Raw genomic sequence first — 25,096 nt, 5'->3', positions numbered from 1 at the left:
ATTGTTTTTGGTTTTGTTTTTAAATTTTTTTTGCCATTCCCCCTAATCCTTTTTTTTAAATTTATTTAAATGTTTTTTTTTTTTTTTTTTTTTTTTTTTTTTTTTTTGCTAATGCTTTTCATTTGTGTTCTGGCCATTTCCTGATGTTTCAATTAGTTTTGTTCACAGACATGTTCTAATGAGCGTGAAGTTAAGATGAAGGGTTACTAAAATTTATGACACTTACTCAGCCAACCCTTGAGCCCTGTTTGACTTCATAATATTTCAGATGACTTGATGTGTGTAAACACATAGCTAATTCAGCTACTGTTACATATGTACCTAATGAATATAATGACATTTATGGAACTAGTCAGAATTTTTTCAATTAAATATTTTCTGCTCCAACTGACATTATGCCAAAACTGGAACATTTTGGAAGCAAATACTTTGATGAAGTTTTGACAGAATTGTTTCTAAGCTCTACAATAGACTTCTTGATGAGAGTAGAAGATGGAAAACTGAAGTTTCTTGAGCCAAACATGAACATTTTGCCAAAGTCCCATGTTTGCCAAAAGCTTTTGTACACTTGGCTTTCATTCCAGAGTGACACAAAAAGATTTTCAAAGTCAGAGAAAAATGCAAAAAATAAGAGGCTCCCAGTTAACCCTACCTCTTAGTTGTAATTGCCACCTTTGGTCTGTAGCACTTTCTGTAGCTTTATAATCTCTTAAACCTTCAACTATCTCAACTATCCTCTTCTTAATCCTTTTTTTTTTTTTTTTTCTATCTTATTCAAAAGATTCTCTCTTCAAAGAATGTTCAGATATATACTCCAGTCTCAGACTACTTAGACTTTCACTTAAGAAGAAGGAGAAATAAATTAGCTTGGTCCTTCATAATATCTATTGATCTACTGGACAGGTTTGCAATACAATACAATTTCATTTATAGGGTATTTCATAATACTTACATCAACAAAATTACTTACAGTGAATTTAAAACACATTATCATAACAAATCCATCGACTAAGTTAGAAAAAATCTTTATTTTTTTAGAAATACTAAACAAAGAAATATGTGGTTTATCCTGAGGAAAGTAATTATCAATGGCAGGAGAACAATGAGACAACAGCAGTTGATCAATAAATATCTGGAGGGAGCAATTAACAGGTATACTCAGATTGCTGGAACTTATGATACAAAGTGCTCACAATAAATGTCATTCTTTGTTACCCTACAGCTTTGGAAGACTTCTCTAGAATATGTTTGGTGTAAAATAATGAAAATAACCGTTCTGATAAAAGTCTTTGCTTATTACTACAGAGCACAATTATTACCCAGAGTACAAGGTAACAGAGTGATAGTATCATAGAGCAGAGCAATGCTAGGTCTTACGTATAATTAAATAAATCTAAAATAAACACAACTGAAAAATAAGACAACTTTTTTTTTGATTTTGAGAATTATGATTACTCCATATACTGAGGCAAATGTTAAGTACCCAAGCTGCTGCATTTAAGAACTGAACACTACACACCAAAACAGCAGTATAAACAGCAGGGAAGCAAGCAAAATTTATCACTACAATAATAACATCATCTGCTCTTGCTAAATGTATATTGGATAATTCTGTCATGTTTTTCAAATGAGTAAAAAATTCCATCAATGGCTGTAATACACTTTTCCACTACTACAGAGCTAGAAGTCTAAAGTGAGCCTAACATTTTTTTAAGAGTTATTTACAAAATGGTATTTAGTACTGTTTATTTTCAAAATGGAATTGAATAAGAAGTCACATTTAATACCAATTTTCCTATAAAAGGTACTGGGTATACCCATACTACCAGTAGGCTGTCTAGTGGATTGCATAGAGCAGCCATAACAGAAATGGAGGGACATTTAGGCAAAATATGGAAATGAGTTAAAAAATCTCCAAAATTTGCACTTCAGTAAGATCATGAGGATGTGTCTCCCTCCACTAGAATTGTTGAAGATTTACATGCCGTAATATGCACAATATGAAAAAGCTACTATGAAAATAAATAAGTAAATATAAGAGTAAATACTGTAAAGGAAAAAGTCAACTTTAGTGATACTGTAACTTTATCCATGGCTGTTTTGGTCCCTCTGAATATATTATCATGGTTATCCATTACGGCTTGGTCCAAATATTGAAACGGGGAGATTCCCTTTTCTTGGCCTCAGTCTGCAGTAGACTTTAGAATCTCCTTTTGGCAATGGAAAAGCACACTGCAGAATACTCATATGTGACCAGTTCGTCAGCCAATGTGAATTTGATTCAGAAAAATGAATCTGAACTGTGAATATCTTTCTGTATTTTTCAGTATTTCTTCCACTGAACTATCCTTGTAGTGACTTTTTCTTAAACTTTGCAGCTTCTCATTTTTCAAGCTTAAATTCCAAAGTCAGTTGGAATTTGATTCTGGGTGGAGGAGAAAGGAGACTTTTAAATGCTGTCCTGCATGTGCTAGCTGCTGTTTCTGTCTATATTTCAAGGGTTTGCTGATTGCTGGAGGTACAAGTATCTCTTCAGGATGATATTTTGCCCAGAATCCAGCACAAGCATCTGTGTTAGAATTTTGCAGAAAGAAGACAGCATTTCTTGTTCATCGCAGGGAGGTCTGCAAAATAAAAGCATGCTGAATTTTCACATTTTTTCATGTCTGACCCAATACCATAATTTTCCTTATCTCTGTTTTTGTTGTTACTATGGCCATTATGAAAGCTATCGGTCACAGACTGAGTAAGAGGAAAAATAAATAACAGCTTCCAAAAGGCAAAAATTTAATATAGGCAGTTTTAGAATTAAACAGCATTGCGTAGTGTCTTTCCCATCCATTTTGCAGTGGAACAAATGACCTAAGAAGTTACAAGCAGTTGAGAAAGTAGCACTCTATTCTGCAATTAAAAATGATGGATAAAATGAGAATAGAACTACAAAGCTGTCATTTTTTGATATTAAAAAGACAAGCATTTTTCTAGGCTGACTGGAAAAATCATTTGCTCATCTACTTATTCTGCTTAGATGTCAAAAAAAGTAAAAGCTTTATAACATTTAACATTTTAATAACGATTCAGGAAAAAAAATAATAAAAGGCAAACTTAGGCCTAATCTTCCTCGCATTTAACATGATGAGAATTTTTGTCTTTGAATTCAAAGTAAGCAGTCATAGACCCTTGATTTTAAAGAAAAGTAGTATCTGAGAATATGTTACTATACATATGGAATAACACGTACAGTTCTGCTGGTGTAAATCTGGAGTAACACTTGATAGTGATTCTAAATTTGAACAAATTTACTTATTTTCATCTTGCACTTTCTCAGAAAGTTTATGAACTTTCTGAACAGTTAGATATCTGTGGACAGACATCCAAACTCCAGGAAATGAACCACCCAACTTTCTTTTTCATCACTAAGCTCATACTGGGCTTACAGCTGCCTAAATATAAAGAGAGAAAATTCTTGTTGAGGATGTGATCTTTGAAGTAAGCTGAGATTGTTTGTTTGTTTGCTTGTTTGGTTGTTTGTTTTTGAAAGCAGGATAATTCTCTATTTATACACAATGCTTCAAATATAGGGTCACTACATGGAAGTAGCAGTGAAAAAAACTAATTCCAAAATTCCCAGGTTTTGAGAAGAATTGGTCAGTGAGAGCTCACCTGATAAAGAACATTAAGCAAATTTCTTGTCTTTTTAAAGACTGCTTATTGTTATGACAGTCATGAAAGATGGAAGCTCTGAGCTGGGTTCTCAGCTCCTGGAAGCATCGTGGTTACACTGCAGTCAATAGATCAGTGTAGTTTTCTACGTGAGAGGGCTTGGGCATCCAAAGGCATTAAAATATGCCCCAGGGCTTGGTCTAACCAAAGACTTTTTGCATTTCTCCAGCACAGGACAAACTGCAATGTTGTGCAGAATTTATAAAGTTCCACAGACACCCTCACAACACTGATTTTATCAATGTTCATCAAATAGTAGCCAGTGCACTACTGGGAAAAAAAAAAAAAAAAAAAAAAAGGCAATAGTTTATTTTCTAGGATTCTGTGCCATAACAGCAGCTAACTATTGCACTGCTCTGTTTGCCCTTATTGCTCAGTTGTCTGGGATATCATCACTGAGATGTGTATTGAGCTAGGTGTCAATGAATATGGACCTGTCACTGTGAATCCCCAAACTTCTGACATAATGTAATAGTGTTAAAAACTGTTGTCCTTACCGTATTACTTCTTTTTCCTGTAAAGGAAGTTAAGTCGTATCTGTGTCAGTAATAAACCAATAGCTAGAAACCATTTAATCCTGATGTCATCTCAAATTGTGAATTATGACTCTACCAACCATGATGCTATCAAACCAAATGTAGCCACTGTCACTGTATCAGCATAGCTCTGTGGTAGCATTTTCCTCATCCAGATTAATTTTGTACCATATTTCAGGATTTTTTTTCCCCAAGAGCAAACCTAATGTTTCTACCTGTCCTTTAATCACTTCTGGTTCATATCAATCTGTGTCAAAGAACAATATAACAATAATATATAACTCTAGGGAACACTGATATTATATAAACTACAGCATAATGCTTACCATATTAAATTCAATTTTTCAATTTAGCTATTCTCTGTCTGTTTTACTTGGCTTTAAACTAAACAAACTTCCAGTGCCAAATGCAGCAATTGGAACTGACCACCTACAGCACAAGACTAAGGAAATGAAAAAATGCTGTGTATTTGTTCTGAAGCTTAAACCTTCTCTCCAGCAAAGGAACTTCATTGATTACAAACCACACTGCTCTAAATTAAATAAAACGGAAACATAGTGAGCTATGGTGGAGTGAAGTATAGTTTATTTTAAAGTGTTTTCAATCACGTAAACTCTAAGGGAGGTCATTTTTTCTGTTAAAAGAAATTTGCAGGCTTTTCCATGGAAAAAAAAAAAAATCTGTAAACCTGGCAACTTTATTATAAAAGACGATACATGTAGTGAAAGGAAGAGAAGTTGGCTTCAGTTCTTAAGAGGCCTTTTTACTTCTTCATTTTCCCCTCTCTGTAAATAACAATTTTTTGACAGTGTCACATCATTTGAGGTTCTATGGGGCAAAACCTTAATTTGCTACTGCATTCGGGCCCCAGAGACTTCAGTCTGATCGTGCATGCGGAAGACAGGAGCCACAGGTTTCAATGGCACCAAGACTCTGAATTTTGTCTATGTCTCTGCAACTACTGTAGCATGAAGCAAGAACGTATCTTCCTCCACTTGCCCGCATACGAAAGGTGATCTATGCTGATGATGTTATTCTAACCCCTGTGGGCACTGAGAAACAAACATCAACAGAGGAGAAAAATGATATCCAGCGGCTGGGTGGTCATGCTACCTGTTTCCGACAAAAGCTCGTACCTTTTTCTGAGGTTTGCCTGGTCATATTATTTGTCATGCTGACTCAACCATCTAAAACCAAAAAAAAAAAAAAAAAAAAAAAAAGCCATAGATTACTTCAGAAATGTAACAGGGAATGATATAGTGATCCTTTTGGTTTTATAGTCATTCTGACTGCCTCTCAAGTACAGCTAGAGTCGATCAGAGAGTGTAATTGTCTGGTTAAAAATACATGTATAAAGATTTATTAAAGTCAAGAAAATGAATCTCATTATAGTTTGTATGCTGAAGAACACATAGGTCCTTCTCTGTAAGCTCTCTCCCATCCCCTCTGACTGAAACCCAGTACTTAATATATCATTCAGTATAGATTCTAGTGCTTGTTCTTCATGTTCACTAAAGGAGCAAAACTGAGGAATCTTCACAGTGTTCAACTCTAATATGGTGAAAATCATTTCTATTTTCCCATTTATTTTCAAGCTGCTTAACTTACATGCTATATATTACTACATACTTGTGTGAAATCCAAGAGGCTTATTTAAGTTACAAGTCAGTTCAGGGAGAAACAGAAGCATATGAAAAGAAAAACATGAAAGAGCATGTTCAGAGCATACTCAGTACTAAAAATTTGAGGCAACTTAAAAATACATAAAATGAATCTCAACCAGACTATTGGAATTTAACCCAAATTGTAATAATGTTTAATAAGTAATTTCCTACCCATTTACAGGTCTGTCTTCTTCATAGAGTTCCCACCTTTGCTACCGAGAACATGCATCACTTGAAAGGCCACACAGGTGAGTTAAGTGTGAACTCTTCTCTAGAGTCGGCCAAGAATTACTGATCAGCCTATTGTGGAAAGGCTTTTTAATACCTTTCCCTAAAATGATAGGGAAAATTAAACTATAGTCAACTTACAGTTAACAAATTCCCAAACTGTTAGTTTTAGTCACAGAGATTGTTCTTCTCAATATAGTTTAGTAAGCTTCACACCAACAGGGTAGTAATTTTGCCCTTGGTCCAACAAAGCATATGTAAAAGTGAACCTGTAAGCAGCTGAATTGATTTTACTGAAGTATAGATATGTTTAAGGTATTCATACACTTAAATGCTTTGCTGGACTATGGTTTAGTTGAACATCATCACTGCTGTTCATCAACACTATCAGCCTGTCCAGCAATGCAATTGAGCCAGCAAAAAATTAATGCAATTGTTAAGTCATTGGAAAAGGGAATGCACAAGTCTATGAAATGATCTTGTGGAAGCATTTGTCTGAAATTAGTTCTTTTTAAAAATATATATATTTCTGAATAAGAGAGCTGACTCTTGTGTGCAAAAAATTGAGAAATTAAAACTGAACCTGCTAAGTAATTAATCAAATTAATGCGTGGTACCAAATTGCACCTTAAAAGCACATTTCTGAAAGGCAAATGACTGTTTAAAGATCAGGAGCAAAAGTTCCTGCATTTTATTAACGACAGAAAAGTGTTATTATTCATGTACCTTATTAGTCCCAACTAAAATCCTTTTAATTAAAATTAGTGCCTGCTAAATTTCTTCAATGGCATTTAGCAATGATAAAGGAAACAATCCAAATTTTCTGTAAACATTTTGCTGCACATTAGAAATAATTATCGATTCATTTACTTAAATATCAGGCTTGTGTTACAATAGTCAATGTGGCTTGTGCTATACATAAAATTAGATTTCACAAAACAAGCATGATAAGAATGCAGGGGTCTATAGTGAAAAGTCAGGACATGGTGTTGAGTTCAACAGGTAAAATTATTGCTAAGGACCCAAGCAGCTCTGAAGCACTGCCCTAGGTGGGCAGCAAGAGGTGGGTGCTGACAGAATGCTGTGGGACCCGGAGCTATTTGTGTTGCCTTACCAGGCTTTACCCTCACTCCACTGAAAGGAAGAAGAAGTAAACATTTCCAGAAACACCTGAGTGTTTTAGATTAGATCCTATTCCAAAGATCCTTGGGTATTCAAGTAGTATGGAAACCCATCGACAGGCTACAAGTCCCCTGTTTTTTTGTTTGGTTGGTTGGTTGTTTTGTTTTGTTTTGTTTTGTTTTTAACAGAGCAGAAGATGCTTAAAAATTATAATGGGTGCCTCAGTATTCTTGAAATTGCACCTCAGCATGCATCCGTGGTTATGGTTCACAGTATCTTTAATACAACCTAGTTCATTTCAATTTTTCTCTTTTCTCACTTTGATAGAGTGGTTCAGAGGCTGTAAACTCAATGGAAAGCCTTTCTTCTTGTCAGGGATTTTTTATTACTGAAATTTGGTCTATTCTGCAATAAACGAATATGTGAGCCTTCAAAATTTACTTGTAAATATTGAAATCATATTGCTTATCTTTTCAGAGGTGTTGGCTCTTTTACCACTCTGGCATCACTAGAATTGCTTATTTATTGTAAACACTTGCTGGTTGTCAGTGAGAGTTTCATTATTTCTCATTGGTTTTATCATTCAGACAAGAACTTAGATGAATGCAACCTTTTGTGTTGTTTGTATGTTGACCATCTCTGCTCAACCACTTGGCAAAATTAATTCAACAGTGATATAAACTGTGTTGCTTAAGAATGATTGCTACATGAGGAAATTTGGCACAACAAATGAATGACACTCAGTCATGGCAACTAGGATCAACTCTGCTAACAGAGACTTGGCATGAATGGTTTCATCTAGATCTTCTTATCTAGGGTGAACAACAAGGAATTCAATTGGTTTATGATACTGAACAGAACTCACTTCTCAGGTGAAAGCCATACCCACAAGCAGTCTATATATTGCTATACGATATATACCATCCCTTTCAGAGCTGTTCAAACACTTGAGAAGCATCCTATGTCAGGAAGCATTTACAGGTGAGATCAAGATTCCAAAATAATTTTACTGTGTGCTGAACAAAAATTAGATAAACACCTTCTTAAATGCCCAGTCCTGATAAGCTTGCTACTACTCATGTAGAACCATGTTATTCAAGGGCACGTATCCATCTGTTCTAGACTTGTCTACCCTGTACTAATGACAGTGAGACGGTACAGGAACCTCTCTCTAATTAAAGACTGGAATATTAGACACATTAATCGGGCAAGTTCCATTTTTATGGTAAACAAACATCTGTCCCAGAACAGAAAGTAATTACACTTTTTTTTTTTTTTTTTTTTTTAACCTTAATTTAGTCCTTTTCAGGGTTTTGTGAAGTCTTTGTCTTCTGTGCTCAAATACTGGCTATATTTCAATAATACAAAAGAAAGACTAATACATACAAAATTATACTGGGATTGACCTTCAATAGATCAACATGCTGTATACACATTACAGAAACATACTGTTACTCTTTTTACACATTGCCTTCCATTGTGTTTCAGGTTGCTGACTGTTAGCACAAGCGTAACCATGCTAACAGTTTGCTTATTTACAAGGACACTGGGGAAATCTTAACAGAATTACTTCAGGCTGGAGCAGAAAAGTCTCCCATCTCACTCATCCTTATTCCCTTTCCAGAACTCTTGGTTTTTCAGAATAAAGATAAGAATATCTTTCATGTACATCTAAATCTTGGAATGTAATGTAGGACTTTTAGCATATGAAACCACATGACCCTTATAGGAACATTACTGAAAAAAAAAAAAAAAAAATCAGTATATAAAAATATAATAAAAAAAAAAAATTTTTTAAATATGGTAAGGAAAGATTAAATCTGGCTATGTTTTTATGTTAAAACTTTTCAAAAAAACACGGTTTTTTAAAACATTTTGGTTTTTTATTTTCTCCTTTTTTTTTTTCTTTTTTTTTTTTTTTTTTTTTAAGTCATGCTATAATCTTATAGTCATGAAGCACCTGTGTGTACTCAAAAAAGAATTTGCAAAAGATGTAATTAAATGACTGGTATGGAATATTTTATAGGAAAGTATCCAGCCCTGAACATATATAACAGCATCACTGAAGGAAATAAAGTTGGAAAAACTCTTGGTTTAATGACATTTCTACAAAGACATTTCTATATTCATGATATATATTTACACACTTATAAGACTCTGGTACATAAACATCACATAAATTTACAGCTGGAAGTCACAGAAAGATATGGACAAGATGGGAACAAAACGCTGTGTTTACTTGTGTGTACAGCTTCCAACTGGAACCAGAAGGAAAGTCATCTCCACTGTGCTTTCCTCTCATCTAAGAGGGGTCTGTTGTTGAACATGGATGAGATGGGCAAAGAATGGGACTTTTGTCTTCTAATGACTTCTGCCTAACTTGACCATTATTGCAGGTGAATTAGTACAAACCTGGTTAATCTCAGATTAAATGCATATTCTTTGCAATAATATGGTCCAAAAGAAAGGGGTTAAAATCTATGAATGTTCCAGCCCTGTAAAAAGTGCTTCCATAATGCAATGTACACTTTAAGACAATCTATTCTTTTAACCTTTAAAAAAAATACATTTTTTTTTCTAAAGCATGCATACTGCCCCTCTTTACATGCCCTCAGTTTTTATAGTGATGAACTATATGTTAATCTGCTGAAGGTCATTCTGAGAAAATTCACGTAACAAAGAAAATGCTCTTAGGAATCATATCACGTCATGTCAGGCTCACAGATAAATAGGTATTAGCTATAGATAGAGGTACTTACCAGTTCATCAAATTCCTTCTTATGTCTGGTATCTTATCTTGGATTATGTACTATTGGGTCCAATTTAATATTTATAAGTTATTAGTGTGTAATTGTTTTCATATATTTGTGCATTAAATACAGAAGGAGTGGGTGTAATCTGAATAACGACTGAATTTTCTCTCTCTGCTACTTCCTAATGTTTGGCTACAATATAGATAATCATGATTTATTATGATGGGTAGTAATTTAGCTGCAATGAATCGTATTTTTATCACAAAGTAAAATATAAATTTGTGTCTCTGAATAATTTTTTTTTTACGATTTTTGTTTGTGTTTTTTTTTCCCCTTCTTTGTGTCTCATTTGTAAATTTTCTTTATAGCTTGGAAGTTTCATGACTCAGAGAAGCACTAGAGTGCAGGTACATTTACGGATTTGCTTCCTGTCATTTCATTTAAATTGAATCCATTTTCTAAATTGCTAGATAATACATTTCTAAGACATAACTTTCCATAAACACCTCCTGCTTTTTCTTCAGTTATGGAGTAGGTACTTTGTTCCTCCACACTGCAAAATGCATACAATATGCAAAGCAGAAAGAGAGAAAGGAAGGAGGTAAGGAAGAAAGGTTAGTTCTTCTAGTTCTTTTAGAAATTACATTACAAGATTTTTTAATTTTTTTTTTAATTCAAGAAAGTGAAAATTGCTTATGATGAGAACATAATCAGATTAAAAAAGATAACATTATTCTAAATGTAAGAATGAAGGAATCATTTTTACTGTACCTTGTGCTAATAAGAATGTAATTTAATCAACTAAATATTAGTTAAATTAATGATGTTTCCACATGAATTTCTAGACTGGACGATGAATTAGCCTTATTGGTTCATAACCAAGAAGCTAAGTATTTTTTTATTTTTTTCGTCTACATATTTGACTATCCCAGCTGAAATTTTGGATTGTATTCCATAAAGGCAATGAGGGACTTAATAGCCAAGATAAAGAAAAGTGGACAGATTCACATATCCTTTCTTCCCTAACTGCTTCTGGTCTTCAGGGGAGTATTCAGACTATTCAGGAAGTAGCCTGAATCTCTCACATTTCCTGGCATGACTACAAGGAGACCTGTGTCATGTGGTTATCTCCCATTTTGTTTCTCCAAGATACTTTAGTATCCTGGTTTCATCTGGGCATTTAGGGCTGCTTTATGCTGCCACTGGCCATTTTATTAAATAAAAAGAAACCTGAAATAGAAGAAAAAGTTTCACAACAATGGAAAATATAATAGCTTGGATAAAGAAATTCATTACAGTCATTACAGTTTCATTACATTCAATTCATACAGTCATTACAGTCATTAAAGTCATTACAGTTTGCATGCATACATACGAGTCTGCTTTGGTGAAGAAGTTAATATATGTTAGTCTCTGTACTGGGAATGGAATAAAAAATAATAGGGAACAGTTCGGCATGCAGGCTAGTCTGGGAAAATATTTCACCTGGATGCTAACAACTATTTGGCTAGACTGAAAAGTTTTTTGGACCACCATCACATTAAGAACAGGGCAGGCAGATGTGTCAGAAATGGTATCTGTAGGATTGATCATGACTTTAGTCTAGAGATGAACTAGATAAACTCTCTAATTCTTTTCTAGACTCATAGTCTAAATCCCAAATTGATCTCTGGTAAAATATAACACAAGCACTGTAGCTGTAGTCTAATTTCCTTCTTAAGTGCCACTACACTATGGACCAGAGGCTCACTGGATTGCCAGAATATTTTGTAAAGCTATTCTAATGGTCTATTTCCAATGAGATCTCGATCCATACTGATATAGAGAAGACTGGAATTCATTCTCCTTTAAAAAAAAATAAAGAAAGATGAGAGGAAGGATTTTCACCCTTAAGATGAGAGGAAGGATTTTCACCCTTGACTAACCGAGAAAGGTAATCAGTATTTTTTCATTCAGTTCTCTGAAAAAATGGTTTATTATTATTATTTTTCAGTTCTGTGTGGACTTAATACAGAAAAATCTCATATGTTTTCACAGAAGTTATATCTGAATGTATTGCAAGTTAAGCTACGGTTCCAGCTGTCCAGTTACAGCTCTGGATCACAGCCAGAATTACTGCATAAAATTCAACTTTCAAAATCATATTTAGCTGGAATGGATTTGACTTCAGAGAAGCTATATATATGAACAAGTCAGTATGCACAACTTATTAGCAGACAGAAATAGTGAACTTAACTGATGCAGACTATTTATAGAAAATGAAGTTACATTAGCAGCTTGTCTGAGAGCAAAAGATACTTTCTGTTTGCCATTTTCTTTTGACTTGAGAGAAGCAAGTCTGGCTGACTTAAGGACAGAAAGAATGGCAGGCCATGCTCCATTCTGTTGTTCTGGCACAGAATAGTAGAAAATGTGTCTTAACTAGTAGTGGAATGTTTAATGGACACATTATTAATCCTTGATTATAGGTGTTTGTAATAAACGTGTAATATACCGTGGTACTGGTTGCTGATTTGAAAAACAAACAAACAAACAAACAAACAAACAAAAAAAAAACTGGTGCTCATTGTGCTGGCACCGCAAAACCTGTACAAATAAAAATTAAAAAAGAAGATAAAGAAAAAACAAACAAACAAACAAAAAACACTGAATCTTGAAGCCTTTACTGTCTAAGGAGACTGCAAAGATTTGAACGCATACCTAATAGCATATATTTTGTATTGGCCACAGTCCACATTCATCCTTTGTGTCTGTGAATTCAGGATTAGTCCTGTATGAACTCTGCAAATGGACAAACAACAGATAAATGACAAGAGTATAGCATTTCAAACAAACAAACAAACAAACAAAACAAGGTTAAATATGAAGTTTTGTTACATTACTTTGTTATATGATTTTATTATAAGATGAACCAACCTGAGGTGAAGCTTTACTAGACCTGGTGCTCACCAATGTGGAAGGGAGCATTAGAGAGGTTAAGACTGAAAGCTGTTTGGGCTGTAGCAACCATGCACTGGAGGAGTTTGTATCTGAGGAATATGGGTCTGGCAAAAAGCGGAGTCAGGACCCTGAACTTCAGGAAAGCAAACTTGCGGCTGCTCAAGGAATTACTGGCTGGGATCCCCTGGGAAACTGTCCTTAAGGGCATAGGAACGGAACAGAGCTGGCAGCTCTTTCTGAGAGTGCAAGAGTTCTCCATCCCCCAGCAGAAGAAATCGAGCAGAGGAGGCGGGCAACTGGCTTGGCTGAGCAAGGACCTGCAGCTTAAACTGAGGGAAAAGAGGAAAATGTACAGGAAGTGGAAGCAGGGTTGTGTAGCCTGGGAGGAATACAGGGGTGTCATCCAGATGTGTAGAGACAGGATCAGGAAAGCCAAGGCACAGATGCAGCTGAACTTGGCAAGGGATGTGAAGAATACCAAGAAGGGGTTCTACAGATACATAGGCAGGAGTAGACAGGCCAAGGAGAGTGTTCCCCCTCTGATAAACGAGATGGGAGAACTGGCTTCCTCAGACATGGAAAAAGCTGAGGAACTCAATAAGTGCTTTGTCTCAGTCTTCACTGGTGGTCAAGTTTCTTATGTCTGTCAGGACCCTGTACCTTGAGGGGAGGGTGAGAGGAACAGATTCCATCCCACTGTGACAGTGGAACAAGTCCAGGACTGCCTAAGGAAAACTAGATGTAAGTCCATGGGGCTGTTATAAATCCCAGGATGCTGAGAGAGATGGCCGATGTGGTTGCCAAGCCACTCTCCATTGTATCTGAAAAATCGTGTCTGTTGGGTGAAGTCCCTGGTGACTGGAGAAAGGGAACTGCAGGCCAGTGAGCCTCACCTCTGTGCCTGGAAAGATCATGGAGCACCTAACTAATCTGGTGGCCTTCTATGGTCGAGCGATGGATATCATCTACCTGGACTTGAGAAAAGCCTTTGATATGGTCCCTCACCACATTCTTCTCTCTAAATTGGAGAGGTATGGATTTGAAGGATGGACTGTTAGGTGGATAAAGAATTATAGAATCATAGAATATTCCGAGTTGGAAGGGACCCATAAAGATCATCAAGTCCAACTCCCTGCACTGCATAGGTCTACCCAAAAGTTTAGACCATGTGACTTAGTGCACAGTCCAAATGTTTCTTAAATTCATACAGGCTCGGTGCAGTGACTACTTCACTGGGGAGCCTGTTCTAGTGCGCAACCACCCTCTCAGTGAAAAATCTCCTCCTGATATCTAGTCTGAACTTCCCCTGCCTCAGCTTCACCCCGTTCCCGCGGGTCCTATCACTGGTGTTTATGGAGAATAGGTGACCCCTCTCCACTCTCCCTCGTGAGGAAGTTGTAGACCACGATGAGGTCCCCCCACAGCCTCCTCTAGGCTGAACAGGCCCAGTGACCTCAGCCGCTCTTCATACGTCATCCCCTCCAGGCCCTTCACCATCTTCGTTGCCCTCCTCTGGACACTCTCCAACAGTTGAACGTCCTTTCTGTACTGCGGTGCCCAGACCTGCACACAGTACTCGAGGTGGGGCCGCACCAGTGCAGAGCAGAGCGGGACGATCACTTCACTTGCACTACTAGCGATGCTGTGCTTGATGCACCCCAGGATACGGTTGGCTGGTCACAGCCAAAGGGTTGTGGTCAATGGCTCTCTGTCTGGGTGGAGGCCAGTCACAAGTGGTGGCCCTCAGTGGTTGGTCTTGGGACCGGTGCTCTTCAACATCTTTATCAATGACATAGACAGAATCAAGTGCACCCTCAGCAAGCTTGCAGATGACACCAAGCTGAGCGGTGCAGTTCATACAATAGAGGGAAGGGATGCCATCCAGAGGGACCTGGACAGGCTGGAGAAGTGGGCCCGTGAGAACCTAATGAGGTTCAACAAGGCCAAGTGCAAGAAACTTGAGAGCAGCCCTGCAGAGAGTGACTTGGGGGTCCTGATGGACAAGAAGCTGGACATGAGCCAGCAGTGTGAGCTTGCAGCCTGGAAGGCTAACTGTGTCCTGGGCTGCATCAAAAAAGGGGTGGCCAGCAGGGAGAGGGAGGTGATTGTCCCCCTCTACTTTGCTCTTGTGAGACCCCACCTGGAATACTGCGTGCAGGCCTGAGGCCCCCAGGACAAGAGGGATGTGGAGCTCTTGGAACGGGTCCAGAGGAGGGCCACTAAGATGATCAGAGGGCTGGAGCACCTCTCCTATGAAGAAAGGTTGAGGGAACTGGGCTCGTTCAGCTTGGAGAAGAGACGGCTCCGGGGAGACCTCATTGCGGCCTTCCAGTACTTGAAGGGAGCGTATAAACAGGAGGGGGACGCCTGTTTATATGTGTTGGTAGTGACGGGACAAGGGGGAATGGTTTTAAACTGAGACGGGAGATTTAGGTTAGAAATTAGGAGAAAGTTTTTCACTCAGAGAGTGGTGAGGCACTGGCACAGGTTGCCCAGAGAGGTTGTGGACACCCCATCCTTGGAGACATTCAAGGCCAGGCTGGATGCAGCTCTGGGCAGCCTGCTCTAGTGGTTGGCAACCCTGCCCAGAGCAGGGGGGTTGAAACCAGATGATCTTTAAGGTCCTTTTCAACCCAGGCCATTCGGTGATTCCATGGCTCCTGTCCATTTCTGGTAAAACATAACATTAATAGCTGGCTACTTCTGAGCAAATTCTAATTCCTTTCTAGTAGTGACAGAAGCTGTGAGCCTCCTACAGCAACTCAGGATGCTCTGTATACTTGCTTCCATTTTTATCTTATTTTTTCCTTGTAGCAATTTTTAAGAGAACACACCAGAGACAGACATCTGAGGATGTTTTTTCACAGAGAATACAGTAGGGCTGGCTCGCTGAGAAAAGAAAGCTTTAAAGGGAAGGCAGGTTGACTTCAATGGGAATGCTCCATGACTAAGGTGAAGATTTGACACACAGGTCTGAGTGTTTCTGAACAAACTGAATTATCTTTTGTGCTTCTCAAACATGAGTTGCTTAAAAAAGTGCAAAAGTTTAGTTCTCAGATAACATCTTTGAGTGAAACTATTTTCTGATATTCTTTTTTTTAAAAAAAAAAAAAATTACTTCCGAACTGCAGTGAAATTTTAAACTCTAAATATAAACTAACTTCCTTTAACCCTGCATTTCGTCATTGCAGTGCAGATCGCCGAGGCGGTCGGCTCGGGGGCAGACGCGCTCTGCAGCGGCGCGGGGTGACCGCGGCCTGCCTGGACTTTCCCGGGCCGCAGCCGAGGGGGACGCCGGGCCCGGGAGCGGGCGGCGAGGCGTGGGCGGAGCCAGGAGCGGCACCCGTGCGCGGCCTCCCGCCCCGAGGCAGCCCCTAGGGAGCGCGGCACAGCGCGGGGCGCCTCAGGCAGGGCATGGCGCCTCAGTGTGCGCGGGCTGGGCGTGGACAGGGCAGAGCGGACCCCCCCCACACACTCAGGAGAACAGCTGATCTGCTGGCTGGCCACCTGTAGTTGAATCAGCCATGGTCTGCGCTAGGCAGAAAGCTCTTTCCAGAAAGTCTGTGGCGACCCAGGCTGAGTGCCCGCTCAAAAATGTGTCAGTTCAGGACTCTGGATGCACAGAGTGCCTGAGCCTGTTACTGCCATCAGAGGGTGGCAGAGACGCCGTGTGTGTGAGGTGTGAGCAGGTAGACGACCTGCTCAGCCTGGTGGCAGAGCTCTAGGAGGAGGTGGAGAGGTTAAGGGCTATCAGGGAGTGTGAGCAGGAGATAGACTGGTGGAGCAACTCTCTGCCAGGCCTGAAAAAAGGCACCGGGGTGAGACAGCCCAAATAGTGGTGGACCTCCTGCCCTGCTGCTGTCAGGCAGAGGGAGTGGACCTAGGATACAAGGAGGAATGGAAACAGGTCCCTGCTTGGCACTGCAGGCAACCCCCCTCCCTGCCGGCTTTGCCTTCCCAGGTGCCCTTACACAACAGGTTTGAGGCCTTGGAGCTTGAGAGACTGGTGGGTGAGGATGTGGTCAGAAGTCCACCTGGGAGGTTGCCTAGGGCGAGGAAGTTGACTCCACGCCTCAAGACTGCCTTCACCAAGAAAGAAAGAAGGGTAATTGTAGGTGACTCCCTTCTCAGGGGACCAGAGCGCCCTATCTGTCGGCCTGACCCTACCCGTAGGGAAGTCTGCTGCCTGCCTGGGGCCCAGGCCAGGGACATTGCCTGAAACCTTCCCAACCTGGTTGCCCCTCTGATTACTATCCTCTATTGATAGTCCAGTCTGGCAGCAATGAAACTGCTGAGAGAAGCCTGAAGGCTATCAAAAGGGACTTCAGGGGACAGGGGCGGTTAGTAGATGGAGCGGGAGTACAGGTGGTGGGTTCCTCCATCCCTTCAGTGGCAGGGATGGGTACAGAGAGGACCCAGAAAGCCCACCTGTTAAACACATGGCTCAGAGACTGCTGCCATCACAGATTTTTACTTTTTTTTTTTTTTTTTGACCACGGGATGCTTTACTTAGCACCCGGCCTGATAGCTGCAGATGCGTCCCCCCCCTATCTCCAAGGGGAAAATGGATCCTAGTGCAGAAGCTGGCAGGGCTCATTGAGAGGGCTTTAAACTAGGTAAGAAGGGGGACGGGGATGAAATGAGGCTCGTTAGGGGTGAGCCTGGGGGAACAATGTCGGCAGGGGGAGAGGGGCAGTGGCCCAACTGAAGCACATCTACACTAATGCACGCAGCATTTACAACAAACAGGAGGAGCTGGAACCCATTGTGTGACAGGCAAGCTATGACTTGGTTGCCATCACGGAAACATGGTGGGGCCACTCCTATGACTGGAGTTCTGCAATGAATGTGTATAGGCTCTTCAGAAGGGACAGGCAGCCCAGAAGGGGCAGTGGTGTGGCTCTCAGGAGTGGCATCAGTAAAACTACTATGTGGAGGGCAGACTTGGAGCTGTTCAGAACATTGGTTGGCAGAGTCCCTTGGGAGGCAGTACTGAAGGGCAGAGGAGTCCAGGAATGCTGGGCATTATTCAAGAAGGAAATCTTAAAGGCTCAGGAGAAGACCATCCCACATGCCCAAAGATGAGCTGGTACAGAAGAAGACTGGCCTGGCTGAACAGAGAGCTGTGGCTAGAGCTCAGGAAGAAAAAGAGGGTTTATGACCTTTAGAAAAGACAGCAGGCCACTCAGGAGGACTATAACAGTGTTGCGAGGCTATGCAGGGACAAAATTAGAATCATAGAATATCCTGAGCTGGAAGGGACACATAAGGATCATCAAGTCCAACTTCTGGCACCACACAGGTCTACCCAAATATTTCAGATTATGACTGAGAGCACAGTCCAAACACTTCTTAAACTCCGACAGGCTTGGTGCCGTGACTTCTCTGGAGAGCCTGTTCCAGTGCACGACAGCCCTGTCAGTGAAGAACTTCTTCCTGATACCCAGCCTGAACCTCCCCTGTTGCAGCTTGACACCATTCCCTCGGGTCCCATTGCTGGTTATTAAAGAGAATAGATTGGCACCTGCCCCTCATGAGGAAGCTGTAGGTCAAGATGAGGTCTCCCCTCAGCCTCCTCTTTTCCAGGCTGAACAGGCCAAGCGACCTCAGCTGTTCCTCATACGTCTTCCCCTCTAGACCCTTCACCTTCAGCCCTCCTCTGAACACTCTCCAACAGTTTCACATCCTTTTTGTACTGTGGTGCCCAGAACTGCGCACAGTACTTGAGGTGAGGCTGCACCAGCGCAGAGTAGAGTGGGACAATCACTTCCCTCGACCGACTGGCAATGCTGTGCTTGAGGCACCTCAGGATATGGTTGGCCCTCCTAGCTGCCAGGGCACACCGCTGGTTCATACTAGAAAGGCTCAAAATTAGAAAGACCAAAGCTCATCTGGTTCTCAATCTGTCTACTGCTGTTAAAGATAACAAAAAATATTTTTATAAATACAGAAACACAAAAAGGACTAAGAAGAATCTCCATCCTTTACTGGGTGTGGGAGGAAACATACTGACAAGACATGAGGAAAAGGCTGAGGTGCTTAATGCCTTCTTTGTCTCGGTCTTTAGTAGCAAGACCAGTTGTTCTGTGGGTACCCAGTCCCCTGAGCTGGTGGAAGGGAACAGGGAGCAGACTGTGGCCCTCATAATCCACAAGGAAATGGTTGGTGACCTGCATATTTCAAAATACCTTCTCTATTTTTTTCTGATGTAAGTTATTCTCTATATTTACATTAATTACTGTGTTTCTCTTGGGTCCTCCAAATCTTTTCTCTGAAAATTTTGTACAGCAAATAAGCAAGTAATAATTTTTTGTCTAATACTTAAATCTGCCTATCAACTGCTGATGTTAGAATGCTATGTTTTAACATATTGATTAAATTAAATATTGCAAAGTTAAATAGTTAATAACCATTTATCCAAATAGAAGAATAGCCAACATACTTGTCATTTTGTCATGCTGCAGTATTTAAATACTTTTCAGTACACTTCAGCATGTTCCTGTTAATCCTTTAACACATCCTATAAATGATTAAGGGTTACCAGTTTCAAGTAAAAGAGACATAGAGAGATACGGTATAGAAAATGAGGTAATAACACTAAAACGTGGGAAACCATTTCTGAAAACTCTGAATGTAGACTTGTGCTTTATAAATCACAACCCAGAAGTAACTGGGGATTCAGCCAGATCTCATTAATTGTGCAGGAATAGAAACTATAAGGACTGAAATTTATGGGAAAGAAAAAAAAAAAAAAAAAAAAAAAAAAAAAAAAAAAGTTTGGTGGCCTGTTCTTTTATGGGAACTATTTAGAATCAGATCAGTCTGTACCTGCAGCTCTTCTATGGGAAATGAGTAGAAGAGCTCCAGCAGGTGCTTTAAATAATAAGGAATTTCCTATGAAACTCAGTGGACTGAGTTTAATTATGGCCTACTCTTCTGTTATAAAAGCAGAACAATTATTTTGAAAAGGCTCTTGTTGAGTAAATGAGTTTGAACAGAAAATCTTTGATAGGGAAAAAAAGATACCCATATTTTATCTTAAGGTGTATAAGATTTATAGATAATGTCTTCAGACAACCATGCTGATCAGTGTTGTCTGAGTGCCCCAGAGTAACAAGGAGGGCTTGAAGTAGCTGTTTTTGTGCAGTCTGGCTTTTCCCCATTTTGAATTTCTGATTTTATATTGTATTTTTTTGCAATTCAGCCATTTGATTTATTCCTAAATTTCATATATCCCAAGGAGAGATCACCATAGTTCATGCTGCTTCTCTTAGTTGGAGTGTCATTTTTTTCTTTAAAAAGAAACAACTAGAATTGCTATTTCCTCCTTTTAAAATACAGTTCACTTTTTCCAAGCTGCAAATGTCTAGGAAATAGGGTAGGCTCTATAAAATGGTGAACTACCTCCTGTTGCTGTCAATGGGAATTTTACTGTTTACTTGGACAACCAAAACGTTTTACCCAATAAAATGTGAAATAAGATCTTACATATCTATTGCATCTCTGCTATAAACAATACACACCTCAGATCTGAGACGAGCTGCAGAGGATGATCTGTCATCTCAGTTTTGAATACCTATACCTTGGGCTGCAACAAACAGCAGCTATTCCTCAGGGATCCTCCCAGAGCAATGGAGTTCTGCACCAGTCCTGCAAACACTGCCTCTAATGACCCTTCTGCAACTGGCACTGCAGAGAGTAGAAGAAACACGTCTATGATAATAATTCCTGTTTTCCTTTTTTTCCAGATGCAACTATCTATAGTGACTGCCCCAGCAAGACATCTGAGGATGGGAGTGCATTTCCTGGAATAGGAAAGCAAGGGTGAAAGTGGGGGAAACTCAGGGCCTTGATATTTAGGAACCCTTTTATATGAAATACAACGTGCCATCCTAATAACTGATAAAAAATCAGAGAATCATGGTAGCTCAACCAGAAATACCCTGCTATTTACAATATTTATTGCAAATTAGTGGTTTTCCGTAAAAACTGCAGTGACATAAGCGAAGGGACGATTTCACCTCTGTCCCTGGAAAGGTCATGGAACAGCTTGTTCTGGATGCCATCTCCAAGCAATTGGAAGAGAAGAAGGTTATGAGGAGAAGTCAGCATGGATTCACCAAGGGGAAGTCGTGCTTGACCAACCTCATTGCCTTCTATGATGACATCACCAGCTAGGTAGATGGGGGGAGAGCAGTGGATGTCATCTGCCTTGACTTTAGCAAGGCTTTTGGTACTGTCTCCCACAACATCCAGCTAGCCAAGCTGAGAACGCGTGGGACAGATGAGTGGACAGTAAGGTGGGTTGAGAACTGGCTGACTGGCCGAGCTCAGAGGGTTGTGAGCGACGGTGCAGAGTCTGGCTGGAGACCTGTGACTAGCGGTGTTTCCCAGGGGTTGGTGCTGGGTCTGGTCTTGTTCAATATCCTCATCGATGACCTTGATGAGGGAATAGTGTCCACCCTCAGAAAGTACGCCAATGATAAAAAGCTGGGAGGAGTGGCCGACACACCAGAAGGCTGTGCTGCCATTCAGTGAGACCTGGACAGGCTGGAGAGATGGGCAGGAAGAAACCAAATGAAGTTTAACAAGAGCAAGTGTAGAGTCCTGCACCTGGGAAGGAACAACCGCATGTATCAGTACAGGCTGGGGGGTGACCTGCTGGAGAGGAGCTCAGAGGAGAAGGACCTGGGGATCCTGGTGGACGACAGGTTGGCCATGAGCCAGCAGTGTGCCCTGGTGGCCAAGAGGGCCAATGGGATCCTGGGGTGCATTAAAAGGAGCGTGACCAGCAGGTCAAGGGAGGTGATCTTCCCCCTCTACTCGGCCCTGGTCAGGCCTCACCTGCAGTACTGTGTCCAGTTCTGGGCTCCCCAGTACAAAAAAGACAGGGATCTCCTGGAAAGAGTCCAGCAGAGGGCCGCAGAGATGATACAGGGCCTGGAGCATCTTCCCTATGAAGAATTGCTGAGAGACCTGGGTCTGTTCAGCCTTGAGAAGAGAAGACTGAGAGGGGATCTTATTAATGTTTACAAGTATTTTAAGTGTGAGAGATGGAGCGATTTGGGCAACCTCTTTTCAGTGGTTTGTGGGGACAGGACAAGGGGCAATGGCCACAGAATTGAGCACAGGAAGTTCCGCACCAACATGCCAAAGAACTTCTTCATGGTGAGGGTGATGGAGCAGTGGAACAGGCTGCCCAGGGAGGTTGTGGAGTCTCCTTCTCTGGAGATACTCAAGATCCATTTGGACCCTACCTGGGCAACCTGCTGTAGGGAACCTGCTTTGGTAGGGGGGGTTGGACCCAATGATCTCTTGAGGTCCCTTCCAACCCCTACAATTCTAAAAAAAAAAAAAAAAAAAAAAAAAAAAGTCTGGTATTTAAGATATGGCAGATGACAATCGTCAGGTAAATGGTTCTTTCCATGGACAGATGGTTTGTGCAGCTCAGCTCCCTGACATTGTTCATTTTCTAGGCCGGTTGGTTTCATCTGATTGCTGTACTCAGAAATCATTACCCTGATTTGCCTATGTCTGTCATGTCGCCAACATAATGCATCTTCTTGATAAAAGGTAAACTTTGGGTACCTGGAGGGTAAAGGAAATAAAAAAGACTCATAGCCTACATAAATCAAAAGAAAAGGAGAAAAGGAAGCTACTTAGAAGAACAGGTGTCATTGATTGACTGTAATTCTAAAGGGTCTTTCTTATGATGGACAAATTCCTGAAGTGTTCATTAACTAATGGAATTATGGTGACTGACTGCTGCTGTCTCCACAGAACATCAGGTTAAAAAGTGCAGAGGACTAATGCACTTTCTTTTATCAGTGTCCTCACTGTCTGGAGCTTACTTGAAGATACTGGAAAAGATCAAAGGGCTTTCATCGTTGAAATTCATATTTATGCTTTCCTGTTGTTTAATAATGGCACACGTGCACTAGGGGACTGGAGTTGAGGAAAGAAAGGAAGAAGGAAATGTCACTGGCAGAGAAGAAAATTCTCCTTATGAAATGCTTGGCAATAAACGTATTTCCAACTGCAAAACATCAGATGTAACTGAACTCAGAGGGTTAAACAATAGAAACACAGCACCTGGGCTTTAATATATTCAATTATCCAGAAAACAAAATCAATTTTGTTTTTGTTAATAGCACTGAAATATGCATTACACTATTTTAATTAAAGCAGTCTATTACGCTTGCCATTCAGTTCATTCCTGCATATTCCCCCAGGGCAGTAGTCATGTACTGTGATAAAACATAATGAAAATAATTTATAAAGGAAACAATACAATAAATCAATCTGATGCCTAATGAACCTTCATTACAAGAATGGATACAGTATTTTATTTTTTTTTTAGAATATGTAGTGCTTTCTCCTCAAATGAGTAGAAGAATGCCCCACAGCATTTAAAAAATAACACCTTTCTTCAGCTCAGCATGCTTTCAAAGCAATCCAACCTAAAATTGAAGCAGATCTTGGCAAAACAAACAGCAGTCCCTTTAATTTACACTACCTTTCTGTTTTTTTTTTTTTTTTCTGCTATTTTATCTTTAGTCAGATTCATCTGTCTCATAGGGACACCTGTAGAGACCATGGGGATTCACTCATCTGCATACTTTAGTAGTCAGCTCTTTATTGTCTGTGTTCCAGTAGACCTAAATTTTATAGGTGAGATCATTTGCTGTCTAGGGCTGTGAGCTGTTCAAACACCAAATCTCAAGCAGGTTCTTCCCCGAAGATCTCTCTTCTTGCTAGTAGGCAAGAAGAAAGATTAAAGGTGAGAGAGAGGGACCATTAGCGTTGCCATACCAGAGGAATGGAGAAGGGCAGTGAGCAGAGGTGATACATTCTAAAGGATTCAGGGTCCCACCTCTAAGAGGCCACAATTCTACTGGGAGGACCAGAGTTCGTCAGTGACCATGCAGAAAGTCCATGGCCCAGTCCATTCCTCCCATTCTCTACCTATGCACCCTGTCAAGAGGATCTATATATCCTACTTCAAGGTTAACTTCTATTTTAGTATTGTTTTCGAGCACAGGAAAGCCATAATTCTGTCAGCTGTGAAAAAATAAAGCTACTCCATGGGAATTCTCAGATCCATAACCAAGCCTTTAATAGACCTGGAGTTCTTGTGTAATAATTTAGGTATATAGTGGTCTGTTTTGTTGTTGTTTTGGTTGTTTTTGTTTGTTTCTAGAAAAATCAGCTGTAGAGAACAATAATTGTTCAAGATAAATACTGTCAAATACTTAAAGGCTGTTAGAGAGCAGTGCCAGAACCGTTGGCCTTTTATTTTTTTGTCTCTAGCACCGAACCCCAAGACTGCTCTAGAGCACAACAGGAATATACAGGGCAAGCTGCTGAAGCAGAGTTGCAGAAGACGCTCCAAAAGGTTTCAGGCACCCAGAAAGATAGGGTTGGCAGGCTGCCAAAATGGCGTGGCAGGAATCTATTCAAAGGGTTTATGCTGGTCAGGAGCTTATCAGCCCACAAAAAGCTGTGTGAAAGCATAATGCCCTGCTCGTATTTGGGTACAAATTTAGCAGAAGATAAGAATCTTTGCCCCACAGAGAGGCAGCAGCTAACAGCTGCCATTCCACAACATCTTGTCTTTTGAGAAAGGGAGTCTCCTGTCTGACCGAGTTACTGATGCCAGTCCTGTAATTGCTGTTGCAGGTAGCTTTTATAGGCTTGTCCTCTAATTTGGGAGAGAAGGTTTAAAACCTTTGGAAGCTTGTTGATACATGGTATTAGATGTGTCTGAAGATGCCCTAGATCCCTAGGTTACCATCAGCAGCCTTAGGCAGACAAGAAAGACAGGCTGACTGTTCTATGGGTCTTAATAAATCTCTTTATATTTCAAATTTTTATTCCTTTTGCTAATAGAACCAAAAGCATTTTGCAGAAGTCAGTGAGCAAACTTGAAATGGTCAGGTAAAACTCACGCAGTCCAGTAAGTGACATAAGTCCTTTGCATTTTCTCTTGATATTCATTGTGTCTAACGTGGCATTTTCTAGCTGAAAAATCATTGTACTTGACTTCCAACTCTCTAGAAAAGGGTTTTCATGTAAGAAAAACTGACCTAAATGGAACTGATTTCAAATAATACTTTTGCCATTTTGTATC

The 25,096-nt window shown here is 40.1% G+C and overlaps 2 long non-coding RNA genes across 2 annotated transcripts in view; both read left to right on the top strand.

Annotated features, from left to right (window-relative positions):
• The window catches only part of LOC118171690, a 175,420-nt gene extending 154,408 nt beyond the window's left edge, over positions 1–21,012 (top strand). Inside the window, exons 3-4 of the long non-coding RNA XR_004753326.1 lie at positions 6,105–6,171; positions 20,715–21,012. This is a non-coding gene — a long non-coding RNA (uncharacterized LOC118171690). The remainder of the gene's footprint in view (positions 1–6,104; positions 6,172–20,714) is intronic.
• LOC118171689 lies at positions 13,486–20,089 on the top strand. The gene is made up of 3 exons (XR_004753325.1): positions 13,486–13,622; positions 14,358–14,360; positions 20,078–20,089. It is a non-coding gene; the product is annotated as an uncharacterized LOC118171689 (long non-coding RNA).
• Positions 21,013–25,096: the final 4,084 nt, after the last annotated feature.

Source organism: Oxyura jamaicensis, chromosome 9 (genome assembly GCF_011077185.1).
Source record: "Oxyura jamaicensis isolate SHBP4307 breed ruddy duck chromosome 9, BPBGC_Ojam_1.0, whole genome shotgun sequence".
NCBI lineage: Eukaryota > Metazoa > Chordata > Aves > Anseriformes > Anatidae > Oxyura > Oxyura jamaicensis.
This window is presented reverse-complemented; position numbering and strand designations above follow the sequence as displayed.